General features: G+C 45.4%; 1 protein-coding gene across 4 annotated transcripts in view; it reads right to left on the reverse strand.

The window, feature by feature from the left end:
* The window catches only part of LOC131266769 (trafficking kinesin-binding protein milt), an 83,907-nt gene that overhangs the window by 23,531 nt on the left and 42,653 nt on the right, over positions 1-17,723 (reverse strand). Inside the window, exon 1 of one of the 4 annotated variants that reach the window (XM_058269404.1) lies at positions 17,064-17,194. The exons of the other annotated variants lie outside the window; for them this stretch is intronic. The gene's annotated coding sequence lies outside the window, so the exon portion shown is untranslated. Of the gene's footprint in view, positions 1-17,063; positions 17,195-17,723 lie in introns of those variants that run through there. 4 annotated transcript variants of the gene reach the window in all.

Here is a 17,723-nt window from a genome sequence, read left to right on the forward strand (position 1 = left end):
AGTAGTAACATATTTAAGCCTCCGGTAAGCCGGTATGGAAAAATATGCTTTGCTGTTGTACAACATTGTTCGACAATTTATTTCGCGCTTTAGCAGCGAAAAAGCACATTACTACCGGGCCCCGCGGAGAGGCAAACATGAGAGGGCGAAATCTAACACACAAAAAAACACATACCAAATGCAAATCAAACTGACCATTGTGTGCTCTCCTCCAAGGGGAAAGAAAGCCATTAGGGAGGTGGTGGTCGGAGAGGAGTCAGATTTTATGCAGATCTCGTGTCTCAACTAATGTCATGTGGGGGGCGGCAGACTTGAATCTGTTCCCATGAACGGGAGGAGAAAATTTATGGGAAAAGTTCATCGTCAAACGAGCGCTGCTTCGCTTTAACGCCTACGCACTTCCGCGTTCCGCTGGACGTTTGACTTTTTTCCCGGATTCCCTCCAGCTTTTAAAACGGCTTGATTAGCCGCCTGCTCGCCCGAGCTTAGCAGGAAGTCGAATCGAATCGAAAACACAAATCGCACACCAAGTCGCCACTTACTTTACCGGGACACGATTCTGCCCGTCGGTGGGAGAGAGTTTTCCACCTCTTCCCGAAGGGAAACTCTCACGCAGGATGCAAACATGCAGCATGAACATGTTTTGCACCGTGTGTAAGCTAACAATGTTGTCAAACGCTGACCGGGAATTAATTCAATCGCACCGAGAAACCTCCACGTTGGTTAATCACGACCTTTTTGCCGCTGGCAACCGAAAAACCACCGTGGCCACCGGATGCTGACACAAGCGCGCAAGGAAAAGACATTTAATTCCGTACATGTTCGATCAGTAAGGGAAGGAGAAACCAAATGCACCTCTTTCTTCATCCTCACGCCACCAACGGTCGGAATAATTGAATCGTTAGCGAGTATTTATTAGCCATGCCTCCCTCGTGGGGAGGTGGTACGACGAAAACAAATAACATACAATTATGCTAATCTCAGATAAAAATAAAAGTAAACACTGTCGCCAGTTAGCGGAGATAATTACTTAACTTTTCACTGCTGGCAGCGCATAACTTGGCGCCAGCGTGATCAGCGGATCATCGGTGTTGGAGCTTAAACCGAGAGGAGCTTAATACGAACGTGGTTGAAGCTGATAGCTTATTTGTTTCGCTAGCATAGAAGCAAAAGACGGAGGCGAAGAGTAAAAAATGGAAAGGACAGATGGAATGCATTTGCGGGCAATTATTGAGACGGGTTGTAATTACCTTGTTTTTGATTCTAAACATATAATTAAAGTGAAGATTTTTACGGAACGGTTTGGATAATTTGTTTCTAGTTTAAATACAGAGAATCAACTCTTCGATACCTTTACTAGTGTTTACTAACCAAACAGACTATTCAATTGGTATCTGTTTCGAAAGGGCATGGTTTGCAATTATGTTTCTCTCATGCCTGCACACCGCGCGTTTCCAGCGGCACTTCCCTTTCCACCTTTCCTCAGGCAATGCTGCACATCAACGCCGGGCGAAAGGAAACCAACTCTCTGACCGCGCAAAGTATCGCCGCCGGGGAAAGATAACGGAAAAACCACGGCAGCAACACCGACAGTGGCAGCGTTAGCATATTGGTGCGAAAGATGCACCACAACACACTTCCTTCCTCCCTTCCAGCAACCCCGAGAGTTATTTGATGGAATTATAGAGGATGAAAATGAATCTACGAATCACCCTCCCCGAGGGTGATGGCGGCCAAATGCCACGACACGAGGCGGAAAGGCGCCAGGAGGAACACCAATCGTCGTCGTCATCTGGGGGCAAGTTTGTTTAGTTCTTGATAGCCATTGCCCGCACCTTCGCCTGGCGGGTCGACCTGGTTTCGGAAATGCAGGTTTCTAGGTTGCACACCTGTAGGCATTGCTGGAGAGAGAGAGTGAGAGAAGAGCCACACCAGAGTCGTGCCCTCTTGTCCCCCCACCCATGTCTCCTTGATTTCCACAGCAATTGACCCTCAGCTTTAGCGGAGACATTTTCGAACGGAGCGTTCGTCGCTTGGTCGGGTGTTGAAGTCTTCTGTTTTAATCGCCACGAAAACATTTTGTTTCATCGTGTTGCGTGTGTTTCGTCTTTTAATTTGCATACAGGCGGCTGTCGAAAAGATGTCAACAAACAGATAGCGTGGAAAACCCGGACCAATGTTTGGAAAGTCGCAAAAACGCTGGTTGCTAATTTTTCTTCGGTGCACTCGTCGAAACGGGTTTCCCGCGGGCCGCATGTCATTTGATATGTTCATTGAAAGCGTAAACCGTTGGATCCCGTTGGTACTATGTTCTCCACTAACAGGTGGGGAGGGAAAACATATTTTTCTAAAGTGCCTTCTGCTTTCACCCTTCGCTCAAAATGCATCTTTCTTGCTTTGGTGGAGGAGAGACATCGTCCCATAAATTTTGCACATCCCGAAGCGGGTTTTGCGAAACTCCTGTTTCCCCTCCGACCATCAAAATCGACACACGTCGATAAACGGAGCTGGCCATTTCTTTGAACACGCGGTCGGTGTACCGGTTTTCCAGCGGGCAGTAAACATTGATCCCGCTTCGGATGCTGCGCTAGCGAACCCTCTCCTCCCTCTTCCGATACATTGTGGATAATCTATCAAAACGCAACGGCGCATCTCACGAGAAATCTATGAAGGGAAGAGAAAAGGGCCGTTAGACACCCGGGACAAGATTATTTTGTTTCAATCAACGTTTCCTCAAGCTTCTACAACATGACGGTACGGTATTGACGATTGAAACGTCCCTGTTTAGCCCTTTAACCTCGATTTGGACAAGTTCCGTCGGAGTATGACGAAGATAAGACCACCGTAGGCCATTCGGTTCAGCTCGTTCCCGCTCTGTGGGGGTTGTTGCCACCCGGGTGGAAATTTTTCACGAATCATCTTCATCATCATCAATGGATCGATCGATCGATCGAACGAACGAAGCCGTCACCCGCTTGATCGAGTGATCATGGCAATGAATTGACGGCTGGAATCGATCAATTCGATGCCCATCGTTCGAAGGTGGTGGTAAAATATTGTCCCGTCCCGGGAAAACCTGGGAGCGGGGAGGGGTGGCTGCAATCGATTTTTCTCCGTACGCCAAGATGATGCCGAGCCAAATGGGTCATCGCTAATCGGATGAACGGACGAATAGTAAAAGGCGGTCAAGAGCAAAATATGATCGATCTTCCGACGCTGTGTACGGGAATTTGAAATATAGTAATTGACATGGGAAAATTAATGAAAAAGGTACTTCGCACGTTTTTTCCTCGAGGGCTTAGTACGGTCAAATCGACATTTGTGTTCTACTTTTGGTGTGAAGCGTGCGAATAAAGAAGCAGAAATTATATCGATTTTGCTTGTGTAAAATAAAGCGCAAAACTAAAAATAAAATTCGCAATCAAGAAGTAAGTCCGATAATTTTCGGGTTTCTCTTTTTCAAGGAAAACAAATCCTACTTTTCCTAGGTAAAATGAAAAAAGCTGAATGTTTCTGATAAAGCACTGCACACAGCATGAACTATTTTCAAAATGGCCGTTCTTGAGCGTGCGCGGCACAAATACCTTCGAAAATCATCCGCTCGCTGTCGAAGCCACCGTAAGCCGAATGGTAGGACGTGGTCGGTTCCTGGTAGCGGAAAAAGGCACCCCCACCGTGGCCCGCCGACCCGCCGCCGCCACCCGTCGGCGTTTGCGTTTCGAACACCAGCTCGTCGTCTTCGAAAAATTGACCCATCGGATCCGCCTCACCCTGTTCTCTGCTCCGCTGAAGCTGTTCGTTTTTCAACCGCACGAAATCGACATCCACCTCCTCATCGTCGTGGGCTGACTGTCCGGACCCCGGAAGGATGTCGTCCGACCGGCGGAGAAATAGATCCGGATCCCTCTTGTACGACGAGGAGTTGTAGCTCGTTCGTCGACCATCCGGAGCGGATTCTTGCTCCGGTTCCGCGGAAGACGTGGCGAGCAGTTCGCGCTCGAGCTCGATCGTACTCCGCTCGAGCGTTTCGATGTTCTTCGAGATGCCAAAGTTGGCCTTCGCCTTCGTCACGATGCCTTGCGTGAGCAGTTGCGCCAGCTCGAGGTTCAGCGGAGTTCCGCACGCATCCGCCTCCTCGTCGCTGCTCAACGTCCCGAACCGGCGATGGTAAGATGACCGCTCGGGCCTCCTTTGGCCACCATTTGCTCCCGATTCGAGCTCCGGACCCTCCCGGATGTCCTCGTAGTCGAACACTTCGAAGTCGGACGGCGTGGAGGAGGACTTTTCTAATTCATCCTCAAATCCCGTGTGGGATGCATTTTTCCCGCAGAGCGAAGACACGTCCTCCTCTTCCATCGCAGCACGGGGAAAATCTCCTTGTTTTCTTTCGTACACCTTTTACTGTCTAGTCTTAAATTACTCCAGCCTTCAATTCACTTGCCATTTGCAGACTTCATCGTTTCGCACATGCTTATCAAATCCCATTATGCTTGTTGATTTTGGCGCGTCAATTTTCCCTCCACCAAACTATCGCTTTTCCACCGAAGGCACTTGGAAAACGACCACCCGCGCACGGTCGACGAAGGCGTAGGAGTTTGGGGCGGAGGCCCGACGCCTCACCCCACAGCAGGAGGCAGGCACCATAATCATATCAACAGCTTTTCCTCCTTCGTTTTCCCCACCGAACAACCGATAACAGCACTTCATCGTTTCGTCATCAGACGCGCTTCCGAAGCTCTCTCTCTCTCCGTCTCCCTTTCTTCGTGAGATCACTAGCACATTGTTGGCAGATTTGATCGAACATTTGCATACGGACACGTGTGTGAAGCTGCGTACGATGCGTGCCCGTCGGATCTTGGAATCGGCGTACAATTTCGCGCGCGCGCCTCTAATTACTCAATATCAATTCCTTCTTCTTATCACGACGGAGGACGCGGGGTGGGGACGATGGGCTGCTTGAGGGAGAGATGGATGGTATTTAATTCTCACACGCATCAACAATCAAAGCGAGGGGGTCTGTGACTTTTTGGGAGACGCGTTGCGATGAAGCTGCTTTCTTTGCGCGGAAAACATTCCTGGAATCCGCAAGCGCTTTGAAAAGCGAAAGATCTTATCGCCTTTGCATCACACCTATGTTATCTGCAGGAGATTTACTCAATTCGACTGTGAACAGAAAACTAACGATCAACGAATGGAGAAAAAAGGTACGAAAATGAAGCAAACAAACGTAAAGAAGTGGAAAATACGACACAAAACCGAAACGGAACGACTGCCAAAATCAACAAAAGGAAACATAAATAATACATATATCCATGATGCCATAAGGTTAGGAAACGACTGTTCAAGATGACGAGATAGACAACGGTATCATCGATGGAATGATCTTTGATGTGGGCCTTTCCATGTTCAACGATTGAATCATTTGTCATGCACTGAAGTAAAAAAGCAAAAATCCATACCGAGATCAAAATCGTGACGGTTGGCGCTCAATTATCACGTAATTAGTGCAAACGCTTCAACACAGATCACACTTTCAACGAGGCATCATTCCACAAATTGTCTTTGTGCCAACCATTGCAACCATTATATGTTAAATGAAAACGATCGTGTTGTGGTTTACGGCACAAGTGGGGGAAAGGTAAGATACGGTTCAGACGGTTTCATCTTCACCGAGTGAACCATTTTTCAAGCACATGCTTAAGGAAGATTAATGACTTTCGCCATCGTGAAAAGCTTTAGGTGGTAGGTGCCTGTAATTTTAGCGATTTATGTAAGAGAACGAGCAAACGAGCCTTATATGCTGCGAGGTTAGTGAACAACAGATCCATTCATTTTTAATAGATGCGACAGTCAATAGTCTACATGAATTAGAGTTGACGATGATAAACTATTGATGTCAACACGGCGATATTTTTTTTTCAATCCCTCTAAAAGACACATAGCTTTTCCCAATATTAATCCTGTTTGTATCCTGTTCTCCTTCGTGATTTCTTGTGCAAATATTATTCACGACGTGACACAAGGAATATTTCTTTGTTAGCCATAAACGCTCGAGTGGCTTGAATTAAGTCTCGAGGGAGCGGGATTTTTGTTAGTGCAGACTTATCGACTACTCCGACAACAAATGACAAATTGGCGCCCGCCGGTACTCAACTGGTTATGAAGTAATCCATGTTGCTGATGGCCTGGAACACCCGGGTGCTTCCACCCAGCGCCAGGCTCACTTCCTCCATTTTGCTCAGGCTCATCGTGGCATTAGAACGTCACACGTTTCGACTCTTGATGCAAAATGATACAAGGCGTCACACACACTCACTTTTGCGGGCTGTACGACATTTGCAAAAAGGTTTAATATGATGTACAGACAGAACAAGAACAACACTGAACGTGATTGAGCAAGAAGGTCGACTTCTTGCACTCTCTTTAGCAGTTTGGTTATTTCACTTTGATTGTAGACAACCAATGCTACCTTTCTTTTAAGCCACTTTAAAACAAACACAATCTTTTAAAACAGTTTTAGATCGTAAGGTTCTTCTCTTCGATATTGTATCTTAACAATCTTAGTGATTGTTTTAATTGGTTCACCAAATACCACTCTCACAAAAAAACTGCACATCACACGAAAGTGTTGCGACGAAAACCAATGATCTTCAGCATCAAAACATAATCGTCCACAGCTCGAAAAACGAACACCAATTTTCACCCGCCACCCGATCGTCGTTGTTGTGCGTCGCGTTGGGCTGATGCAAGCGAACTGAGAAGCCGGTGGCGCCAGCAAAGCTTCCCGGGCTCCACTTCTTCTGCATTTGGACCGCATCATGTTGGAGAGCCGGGGAGCCCACGGGTTGGCCCGTAAACATAACAGAGCATTGCACCGGAGAGAAAAGCCTCCGCTGAAGAAAAACCATTCACCAACATTCCCCCCAAAACAGTGAGAGTGAGTCTGCAGTGCGTGTTCGAAGAGAAGGGAGAGGATTAACATGCTCCAGCATGATTTTTGTGGAAGCATTAAAACTGCATTCGCATCGCAGGAGAGAGAGCGATTGGATGGGAAAGAATGTTAAAACTGCAGCCAACAGCGTCTTTACAAACGCAAGACGCCAAAACCAGCGAGCAAAACAAGCGAAGTAAACAATAAAAGCTCTTCATACAACAGAGAGAAAGAGAGTTGTGGTCAGTCTGAAGCCGGCAAACGCAAACTGCAGCCACCAGTGTTGCCAGTCGGAAAAATCCACAGACATTCGGAAATGTAATGTATTTATTTGTAAAATGCAGAAGCTGTTCTTCTTTGTCCAACCCAAATTGAGTCATTGTCCGGTGAGCAAAACAGATACGCCAATCATCAGCTTTATCTGTCGCTTTGGGTAATGACAATGTCTCATCGGTTGATGGAAGTCGGTGAAAGGATAAGTTTGGTGAAAGTTCCCAGATAGGACACAGTACCAGAAGGAGTGTGATCCTGAGTGATTTTCCATGATAAATTTAATGTTGTGCCCTTTTGTCCATCGATCACTCTTCATTTGTTTCATTTTCTCATTTTGGAAATGGAAAAGTTTATAGTAAAAACCTTTTCATTCATTCTTTCTCCCTTGTTCCAGTTACCTTTCTTATTTCCATTACTAATTTTGTTTATGTAAAATCCGTTCTTTTTAATGGCAAAGGTTGGCCAAAAAGGTTCCTTAACGCGAATAAATAATTAATGAAGAGAGAGCTGGAAAATTCGCTTCTGCCGAGTCCAATCTATGTTGGCCGTCAGATAGCATATCTCGTCCAATTTAGCATTCACCTATTATAATAAGTGTAAGCTGTGCGTTCATCAAATGAAATTTTCGGTACCTTTCTTTTATCGGGAAGACTTTATCACTTGCTGTTTTATGTTGCTTCCACTTGTAAATATTAATAAACGGGCCTCGGCGTTTTGATAGGTAACTCTTGAGTCAAGAAAATGCAAATATTAACATTTTATTACTTATGACGCAAAACAGAGAAATGTGATAAGCGAGCTTATGATAATCCCAACTGTCACATTCTACGCCGCGAGTGACTAGTTTCCGCGAGTCATGCTTCTCCTGTCGGAAGCACTTTTCTTCTGCACAAACCTAAGCAGAAGCTTCGACCAAACTGGGAGGGGAGGGAAAACGGTAACTTAATCCACGGAAAATTGTGAGAGAAAGTAATTATTTTCCTCCCCAAACGATGATGAGAGGGGACGCAGAAAAGGCCAGCACGAACGTAAAAACCGGAGGACCATTGTGCTGTTTGTCAAATTTCCTCTCGAAACACCAAGCGGGAAATGTAGAAAAAAAAACTCAGAAAACGGCAGCAAAGATCACGATAAAGAAGCAGCAGTAGTCCAAAGGGGTGACACGCAGTAGCGCCGATCTACGGACTTGGGGTAACTTCCACCCGCCGCCAAAAGAAAACGCAATAAATTTCAAGTGACAAGCCTTAGCGCGCGCGCGCAAGGTTTAATAGATGGATGAATATGTTTAGGCTTTGATTCGGGCTTTACAGCACCATTTTTGGACGCAGCTCTCGCTCAGTTATTTATTGCCTTATCAGCACATTTGAATTCAATAATAAATTTTGCAATCGCAATGAGTTGTGCATTTCAGCGGCATTTGAAAGGTTGTCACCTTTAAATCTCAAGCTTAGCTACCGTTTCGAACGGGTTTTCCTTTGCGGAAGCCAAAATTCTCCCTCGCGTTGCCTATTTGATATTTTTCGTGTTTCCAACCGAAACCACTATCACCTACCGTGTGTGTATGTGTAATATTCGAAAGTGAAGCAAATAAAACTGGCCACTTTGTTTTCCTTCACGTGAACAAACAAATTAACATCACTTTCTCGACGCGATCAGTCCAACGGCAGCATTCGGGACAACACAACAGTTGATCGGTTCAAAATGACCAATCGAAATCGATCATTCAATTTGTTGCCGCCGAATTTCTACCCCGTAATTGTTGGTGCCAGTGGAAAGGAAAAGAAAAAGCCCCAACCCCAAGCCATGATGTTTATGCCGCCAATGTGTCACCTGTTTCCCGAGGCAGGAAAATTACCACGGCAACTGGGATACCCCGACTGACTGGCTCTTTACGATCGGCGTCTAATTGAGCTCTTTTTCTGTATCGAATGTTGCGAATCGCCAGCACTATCGGCTTGATTTCGAGCTGATTACACCCCGTGAGGGAGGCAAGTAGTAAAAATCGATTAAATTAGATGCTGACTGGTGGACAACGGTGTTTAACTACTTTCCGAAGCCACACAACACAAAGAAAAAACATTTCCATTTTCCTTCGGCTGCCTGCCTTTTTGTGCATATCGCCAGAAGTGCTGTTTTACGATGTCATAATCATCAATGGTCGATAATTTTAGCGAACCGTTCGCTTTGCACTTTATTGCAACACGTTGTCGCCGCCAATCGGCAGCTTCGCGTCCGCTCGGCCGACGGTTCCGGTCAATCCATGGTGGGTAACATTTGCGATTTCCGAGCAAGACATGAAAACCAACCTGGCCTCACAACACACAATTGCCTAATCTGATTCGTTCAGATTGATGCAAAGTTTTGCTTTTATTTGTGGCTTCTCCGCCGCTTTTTCCCAGGGCGTGAGGCGTAATAGTTTTGCATACACGACCATTTTCCGCCCAGGGGAGGAAGTGTGCCAAACGGTCACATTAATTAGCCACATTATTATCCAGCAGCCAAACGGGGGCCCCCTCTGACTGGGGGCTGAACACAATTTTGGCCACGGGTCAATCGGTTTGCCATTTGTTATTCGGACCTGGCCGAAGAAGATACTCATCACTCCATTTCCCTGCCGTTTTGTTCGATGAGTGGACGGATGATGATTACTTCATCGGCGGGGAGTAGTAGAGTCTAATAAATCTTCCTTCTCCTCCGGCCCTCGGAGCTTGGTTTACGGTGGTGGCCAGTCTAAGGCCAGGGCGAATTAATCCCAAAAACCGTTCAATCAGGGAATTGAACCGGTGAGAGGTGAGCATAATACAGATCGAAAGTGAAATCACGTGTCGTTACGTCAAAACGTTGGTGTATGCGAAGGAAATAAAAATGGCAAATGCATGCCCCGCCACATTAGCGTTTGCGGTGCATTAATTATGGGGTTTCGAAACATTTTTCGCTGTTGTCAACGCGAACGAGCAAAACTGCGCCAAATAATTAAATTGATTGCAAAACAAACAGAATAACATCAGGGTTCGAAAGAAATAGGGTTCATTATTAATTATCGATTGATTGACGTTGGGAGGGAGGCATAAGTTCTGTCCGAACCGTGCCCTCAATCGGAGAAGGGAAGCTTTCTCAAGGACACATCGGAAGTCCCAGATCCCAGAAGGAGAAAATGGGAAAAATCGATACCACAAGCTAGAAACGCGGCGACGAATTGCAATGGCGTTGCATTCTTTTTAAAAACACTCTCAAGTGCCATTTCGAGTGCTAAACGGAAACGGAAAACGGAGCCATCGGCAAAGGCGCGACCTAGTTCTCTTTCCGGTTTGACCTAACACCATTTCTGGCGCCTGCCATGCCATCATTTCGTCCCATGGCTGCCGCCGGTGAATGTTGTTTTACTATCCTGTTTTGCGTTCGTTTCTAGTATGGTGAATTAATTTACAATTTCCTGCCGATCCTAACGGAAATGGTTTAACGCATTTAAAACTAATAACCTTTCCTCCTGCAGGTTGTAGGGTTATAACTGTCTCAAAAGGTCGAGATCAAAATCAAACATCTTAAACTTACAACAGAACAACAAACATGAATTTCAATAAAACCAAACATGTAGTTTCATTGAGACGTGACATGCTATCAGAAAACACACATCGCAACGTCAATAATCAAATCGCATCTAAATTGTCCCTCCAGGGAGCACACGGGAGGCTCAAGGTTTACCAATTCCCAAATCTAATTCAAATAAGAACCTTTTCGGAACGTGTACCTCACGCGCCATCCTCAATCAGTCCGAACGTCTTCGATCGAAAGTGGAGAGAGAGAGAACAAGTTCTCTAGTCGTAGAAGTAGACAGACAAGATGTAAGGTTAATGCCGGTCAAACTGGGACCCACAATGGATTGAGATTCCGTGCGCGTGATCACGTACTCCGAACGTCAGGTTAAAAGGGGCTTTAGTTTTATCTTTAATCTTTTTCTTCTACTCACTGTGTTCCGAGGCTTAGTATTAAGAAGAAGCAGAAGCAATAGAGTTACAACAAAAAACTGTTTTACTAACAAGTAATGCAATACAGGATGGTTGGAAAAAACGTCAAATATTATGCAAAAGTTGTGCTTTGTGGTTCTAAAACACGTCATGGGATAGTTATCAGGGTTCATCTTGAAGATTTATTAAGACTCTTTATCATTAGTCACCTTAGTTAACAAAGGTGACGTCACAAATTAAAAAATGGAGCCACGAAAATCAACTAATCAAGACAAGAAGGTAAAAATGGCGTGGGATAAACGACACCTTGCAGATTGAAAACAAACAAGGTGTATTTATTTCAGTTGCAAAATCATGCACCAAACAATCCAGCTTGATGATGCAGCAGATATACAAAAATGCGATCCCCAAAACATTTAGGTTTCTTTGAATATCTTCCCCAGTTTTACTTCTGTTGTGACATGCGTGTGCAGACAGGTTGAAGGCAATTCATTCACCTTCCTGTACAGTAAAGATGACTGCATCCTATTAAGATAAGGTTCGTCACGGTATGTTTTTTTTCTTCTTCTGCGATATCATTTTCGTAGAGAAATTGCTTTTGTCTTGTGTTTTTGTGTGTGTTTTTTCCTTCATAAAGCATCATCACCGTGTCTGTCACGCAAAAGAAGGTGTCCAATGTTTCATTTCGGCTGGAAAGAAAAAGAAACTGTCACTGGCTTCTCTCCGGGAGTTTAATCTTCCGGACAATGGATAGGTTTCTTTGCCATCCGTGGATGTGGGTGTAGGTGGGCGTGATGAAGCATACCCCCGACGCCACATCACATCATAATTCCACGGTGTCGCATAAATGAGCGATTTTTCGGAGGTCTCCCCACGAAAGCTCACTCGGGTTTATGTTTGTTTTTAGCCTGTTTTGCTTTTTTCCTTCACCAGAGGGAAACCTCCAATTAATTGCAACGCCGTTCGCGGCAAGTGTCACGCCGACGACGACCGTTGGGTGGGTGCGAAAATTGTGACCCCGTCCAATTAATTTTCCATCCGCTAGTGTAAAACACCATAGAAAGAAAAAAAATACGCCCGAGCAAAACGTTCCTTAACTGCGGTCAGATAGCGTCCATCTTTTTTTTTTGTTCCCGTCCTTCACACGGGGTGGGAAAGCATTTGCATATAATGAGTCCATTCCGCCATGGACCCCACCAGCGCCATGCTGCGCGATTTTTCGGGCGAAGTTTTTCGGGATCTAATTAACCTCGAAAAAGGTCGTCCACAAGATTTGGCAGCGGCAGCGAAATGAAGAAGAAAAACTTTCGCTCTTGCGCATGCAATCAACGGACAAAGCTTGTCTTCTGTCATCCCGCCCGTTTGATGGTTAGGATTTTTGAGGTACTGAGTCGATAAAGACACCAATGAAGGAAATTCCAAATTGGAATGATTTAGACTGTTACCGCATAGACCCTTTTCGTGGGATGGCACGACTTCAAAGCCGTCGAGCGCCCAATTCGTCTATCTTATCGACAGTCTTTCGTCAGTCTTGTGGTGTTCAAGTTTCTTTCGCCGCTCGTGGGCTTTTATGCTCTCATAAATGGTCCCTTTATTATCGTTTGATTGGTCAACATAGCTTCTTGAATTTTGGAGTACGCCCCTTTGAGATGCTTCCCCCCAAGACGATAAAATAATGTTCAATTGTGGCGAAGGTGGTAATTTTACTTTCCGTCTTTCATCCCATGTCCATAGCACGTCGTACGCACAAATGAAGAGCAATACCGTGAATTGTGCAACATTCTTCTGTTTTCCTCCGGACAACCTAATATTTATTTTAACTAGCACACCGAAGTGTTCACCTTACGAGCGTGCGTAAACGCACCATGAAAATCTATTTTCGCTTTTGTTTGTAAATAAAAGCGACTCCGAAACGGCCTTGAACTACTAGTTGCTTTTGCAAATGTACTAGGCAACGAAGAAGCTCTCGCAATAGGAGCGTTTAAGCGACCTACAGATTTTAACAATTTCACAATCAATTGAGAAACAAACTCGATTACATCTGGAGGTAATTGAAGTAAGTGTAAATTTTATGCAGTGTTAAAATTCTCATAAAACTCCACCATCAAAAACATGTCACAATATTCCATAAATTGAATGCAGCTGGGTGATCGTCAACTCTGCCAGACAATGGTGTGCAGAACACTGTTGAAAGTTGTTCACGTTAAAACCATGCCAATAGTAAACAGTTTCCCCACGCAGCATCCAATATGGCGGTGACTTAATTTTAATTTTGTTTTGGTCGCGATCCACATTTCCATTACGATCGCATGCAATTTCCATTTCCACAACGACCATTAATCAACGATCGTCGCGAATCCATTAAAAAGTGCGATAAAGGGAAATTAAAACCATCGAAAGTGAAATGAAATGCGTCCCAGGGGTTCCATGCCCACACCACCGAAGAGTGCCAACATTTTCGTTCCGTAGCATAAAACCTGCCACACACGCTAAGGGCAACGTCAAATGTAGCATTCTCTTCTTCCCATGGTGGTGTGCACGGGACGTTCACGTTCTCTTCCTTCCACACACTGGAAGTAAGAAGAAGGAATATCACTTTCACTGAGGAGTGTTTTAAAATCCTTTTCCATTTCCTCCCCATTTACCCCCTGAATGAACGCTAGACAACTTCTCAAGTGACATGTTAGTCCCGCCAATTTTTTTTCGTGTCCCTTTGCCAACCTGCACAGCATCCTTTCCCGGGCACCCGGCTTCCCTCAGGATTCGGTGCACTTTTCGATTTTCGTGTTCCGTTTTTGCTGAACGTCCCACCGATCGCGACGACCGATTGCATCCATCCATTATTACACAACATATAGATGTACGACGATCGTCATCGTTGTCGGGATCTTACCCTATTATGCACGACCGTTATGTTTTTCGTGATGGTTGAACACAAGGGTGCCTTCGGGGAGTAAGTTTCCACCGACATATGACAACATTTCTCTCCTTTCGTTGTGTCGAGAGAGTTCGCCGTGTGTATGATTTGTGATTTATTCAAGCGAATGAATTCGCAAGCGGCATATAATACGCGATCGCTCTCCTTTTGCGTTGCAAAGTGTAGCAAAACAAAAAATAAACCCGTCGGAGGGAAACTAGTTCCATTCCGCCGGCACATTGGATCGCACCCGAATGGCCATACATCTTGAACTTGTTATCTACTCGGAAGAAGACGAAATGCTCGCCTTTCTCCAGAAAAGTTGCCATATGCGGCATGTGTGATCTTGGCCGTGTTGTGTTTTCAAAAATTTTTCGCCAACTGCTTCACGCCGGGATGGTTTTGGTTTTGTTTTACAACCCTTCTGACACATGAAACCCCTCGATGTTCGCTGATATGTTTGAGTTTTGTGCGCTTGACGTACTGCACTGTTTGACATTTGGAGAAAAGTTCCAAAGAAACAACATCCGACTGGAAGATAAAAATATCGTTACAAATAACGAGATGCGACATAAAAAAGGATTTGAAGCCCGAAAAACTACATCATGGTTCGGTTGTCCAGAAAATGCGCCAATTAAACCGAACACCAACCGGTACGGTTCACATTTCCCAGCGGTGAATGTAATCCGACACACACGCGTTTACTCTAGTGTAACCACCCCTTCTTCGGCCAAACAAATAGACGCTTATCTGGTGTAAAGTCACCGGCGTCAGGAGGTGGAGTCTGCGAAATTCAATCATCTCCGCCGTGCATGCAAAAGCCCCATATCCACACACTCGTGACTCCGCTCGGTATTCGGGATAAATTGTGTTCAATTTGCTAACTTAATTCCTCCGAACCCGACATGGAAGAGCGGTGGAGTTGTAGGGTACGATCGTGTCCGCACGATGGCAGGCAAATAAATGCATGTCGGAAATTATTTTTTAAGTGCCGACTGATGGAGGGGGATGACATCACAACATGCGAATTGTTCATAACAAAGCTGAATGCGAATGCAGCATCTATAAATTCAGATAAAATCGCTAGCAAACTTTACAGATGTGTTTGTGTTCGCTTTGCACCTCGTAAAGCATGCTGATGATCTCGTGACACGCTGGGGTTGATGATCACCTGACGCGAAACCTTGAAAAGCTTCCTTCCACGGTGCGTTTCGGAGACGTTTATGCGGTGTGCAAAAATTTGAAGGATCGTTTCCTTAAACAGAAAACAGATGTAGGGTTTAAGTAGTAGTAAAATGGACAGCTAAAAAAATATACAAACGTTCGAGAAGTGTCGATGACATAAGTAACCTCGATGGTGCGCGTTCATCCATCCAAACCACCCACCCTCTTGCCCCGGGGGTGTTGTTGCACTAGTGTTGGTTGTTACACTACTTGGAAGCTTACTCATCCGTCCATTCAGTATTATTGAGGCACCTGCCTGCCTTTGTAGTACATTTTTACATCGATCTCCCGCGGTAGTGGTGCGATATTGATGCACGATAATAATCACCCCAGCCGTTGTTGGCGGTGTAGTAGTTCACGAAATTTGCTCACGGAACCGTGAAAATGCGTTCACTGCTACTATGCAGCTTCAGCGACCACTCAAAGATGGAGGGAAAAGCCTTGAGATGAGCGCGAGGGAAAATGAGGCCCCAGCCCCCACCCAGCAGAAACATTGAGTGCGTCGAGCAAAAATCGGTCAAATTAAAGAGAAATTTAACTACTTGAGCTGGAGCGTTAAGCGTTGTGTAATCGCAAAAGCTAGCCAAAAAGAACATTTCTCATTTTGTTTGAAAAATGCTTTTTCCTTTCCTTTGTTGCACTATGATTCGATGCTTCCACTAATCACACAACAAGGCGATAATTGGGTTAAATGAGAGAAGGTAATTAAAACATTTCCGATTGTTAAACGTACTAATGAAAGGTAATAACCCATTCGCATTCTAAGCAGAACATTTGTCCTACGTCTCGTTAGCTTTTATCCCGCTCGTAAGTGTGACATAACAGTCAATAGCGAACGGCCAGCAAATAATAAAAACATTCCTGGCCAGATTTTGGGTCGATTAAATCCTTTACTCGGCAACGAATCGCGCACTTTTGCGAGGTAGGTTGTTGTGTGAAGTTGCTAGACGGCGCCGACTGGCGGTGGTGTTTGTAAAATAGTGACCGGTGGTCACCTCCTATCGACCACGCCTGGGCACGGCTGGCTGAGCACCTCGTTGTGCTGGCCACGGCACTGTAACTGATATAAGCAGTCCATTCTCCACGCCAGTAGCGGTACGCAATCAGCGTGAAATTCACGGACGTTGGGTGGGTGCTTCGACTTCTTGCTCTTGCCTGGCCCCAAACGCCACACATCCATCCACACCGAAATTGGTGCTACTTATGTGAGCTCATAGTCCGGGGGCCAATTCCGCACAGCGTAGTTTGATAAGCGCGGGGCAAAAAAGATGCTTTTCCACCGCTCATGCAATTACTGTAACTGCGAGAGGTTTCTGGTGCCGTTACCCCCGTCCGTGCTTTGAAGGACGGGACAACGGCCACCGTTAACCACCGGGCAGATTTGAATAAAACATTCATCAACTAGTAAACTACCCAACTTCCGGCCACCGTGAAATGTAAAATCAATATTCGCCTTCTCCCGCTTGATACTGGGCTGCCGCCGATACAACCGGTCCCGTTTGAGCAGGTAACTGTAGCAACTGGACCGGGTGGAATCGATTCCACACTCCGCCACGACATTCGACCTTCAACTTCCGGCGTGTGGCAGGAAGTAAAGCGGGTCACTGGCAAATGATGAAATGCTGTACCCAAGCTGACCGTCATTGTTCCTTATAACTAAAATGGCATAACATGATGAAATGTAACGTAAAATGAAGGTAAAATAATAAAGGTAAGTTAATTAACAAAAGCAAACCGTAACAAAAAACACTACCTGCAGTTTATGCGAATTTCAAACGGTGGTGTTGAGAACACCGCACATTTGGAAGGATGATATGAGCAAAGGTTCCAAATTTTGCCTAAAAGGACGCTTCACCCTCCGAGGTAAACCACCTTTAGGTTTTATATTTTCGCTTCCATTCAACAGGAAGCGGGTGTGTATCCTTGGATATCCTGAATGAGTCACGTACGCTTTCAGCAAACTTGAACGCGGAGAAGCTTGATTTTTTGTCTTCGTTACGATATCAGGCACGGTCGATCAACACGGTCTTACTTCATCACTGCTTCTTCGAAGTAGACGCATACATAATTTGGCATTGAAATTTGTGCTTCCACTACCCCCACCACACCTCTGCACTTCGTTGTGTTTCAAACCCTCACACGAGAATTGTTGCTGCTTACGCTTCTGTTGCTTCGGTAGAAGATTATTTTATTTCTTCAACACTGCACAACAATAAACCACAGGTTACTGAAATGGATCACACTTCTTCGATGAGCACACAATGAAAAAGGCAGCATATTGCAGCACTTCTCCAGCCACTCGACGAGAATGCGTCATTCTTCCATTCGAGGGTGGCACAATTATCGAAACACGAACTCGGAGCGGAACCGCGCGTTTGCCAGACTATCTGGATGCTTTACTAACACGTTAGAG

This window comes from Anopheles coustani, chromosome 2 (genome assembly GCF_943734705.1).
Source record: "Anopheles coustani chromosome 2, idAnoCousDA_361_x.2, whole genome shotgun sequence".
Taxonomy (NCBI): Eukaryota; Metazoa; Arthropoda; class Insecta; order Diptera; family Culicidae; genus Anopheles; species Anopheles coustani.